Source organism: Nicotiana attenuata, unplaced genomic scaffold (genome assembly GCF_001879085.1).
Source record: "Nicotiana attenuata strain UT unplaced genomic scaffold, NIATTr2, whole genome shotgun sequence".
Taxonomy (NCBI): domain Eukaryota; kingdom Viridiplantae; phylum Streptophyta; class Magnoliopsida; order Solanales; family Solanaceae; genus Nicotiana; species Nicotiana attenuata.
Genome location: NW_017671787.1, coordinates 163,436 through 165,187, shown reverse-complemented (window position 1 = coordinate 165,187; position 1,752 = coordinate 163,436).

Genomic DNA, 1,752 nt, shown 5'->3' with positions numbered 1-1,752 from the left:
TCAGTTTTTTGAGTACACGAACAGGTTCGTAACATGTTTTATGATTGAAATGTATATCAGGTTTGTGTCCATGAGGTTCCGGATGAGTTTTGGGTGCTAGAACGAAGATTTTCTTATTGCCGGTTCTTTTTTCTGGTGTAAATAATTATGACAATGCCTTTGAAATTTTCAGATTTCTTTTTAAACTTTAAAACATCATATCTCCCTCGTTTTAAGGCCAAATTGGGTGATTCAAGAGGCTATATTGGGTGCAATCTCGCAATGATCGTGTTGAGATTATCAAACTTAAGTTTTGGGATTATATAGGACCTGAATTGAGCTGGGACAGCTGTTGCATTTTCTGTTTTGTTTCGGGATTTAGTTAATTTTTCTCACAAGGTGTTGGAGCTCGATTTTGGAGGAGATTTTTACTACTTGGGTTAGAGTAAGTATTTTTTATGCGGATTTGTTAGTATTTCATGATTTCAATCTCGATTTTAGTGTTTGATTAATAATTTGAATTGGAGAAATTGAAGATTGTAGTAAAAACTTTCTAAAATATAAACTGATAGTTTGAAGGACGGTTTGAGATCGGAATTGAATGATTTTGGTATGATTGAACTCGTATCAGAATGAATGTTCGGAATTTGTGCGTTTTATCGGGTTTCGAGGTATGGGCCCAGGGTTGACTTTTTGGTTTTCATTAAAGATCGAAGCTTTATTATCCGAAATTATTTCCTATGGCTTTTATTTATGGTATTAAGTTATTTTGGCTAAATTCGAGTCGCCAGAGGTTGTTGCACATGAGAAGGAATTCTTAGAGTATTAATTTTGCTTCTTTTAGGTAAGTATCTTACCTAACTTTGTGTGGGGAAACCACCCCTTAGGTTTTGGGTTGATGATACAATTTGAATTATGTGGAAGACGTGTACACGAGGCGACGAGTGTGTACATAGGCTTATATGTGGTATTTGACCGGTGTAGACTTCTTCCATGTATTTAATTGTATTTGTCACAATATGTTATATCTTTCATTGTTGAATTTGCTCTTACGTGCTTTACTTGAAGTTGTTAGTACATGTTCTATCTTTTATTGCCAAGTTCACTCTTATACGTTTTATCTGTTAATTGTAATTACTTGTTGAATTCATGCATTATCTGTTACAAGCCTTAATTATTAATTAATTATTGGTAATCGTGTCTTTATTTATGAATTATCATTACTTGCTATTTAATTTTGAGAGTATTGTGTAACTTTATCATCTGTTTGTGACTTCTTGTGTAGCTTCGTTATTGCATTTGGTTTTGTGATACTTCGTGGTTAGTTGTAGTTGTTTGTGTAATGCCTATTGTTTGGATATCGGGTTGCACGCCACAACGGTATTGAAATGATATGATATGGAGCGAGAAGGACGGATGATATGATATAGATGGGATCGGGTTGCATGCCACCACTGATATTGTTATTAGTGTTTGGGATCGGGTTGCGGGCCACAACGAATTAATATGTTATAAGTGTCGTGACAGTAAAGTTATCCTAAATTGTTGTTTTCATGGTGCGTTATATGCTGGAATGGTTTATCGGTTGAATGGTTATTATTTTTTCTTAAATCATTTCACCGGTATTTGATCATATTTGGTTGATCGTTGTTAATCCAGTATTGGAACAATAGTAACTTTTTGTGAGAGTCATGCATTCTATGTGATTTGTTGTGTTACTCTAATGTGCCAATATGTGCCTCCCTTATTACTTGGTAAATTGAATATCAAGGT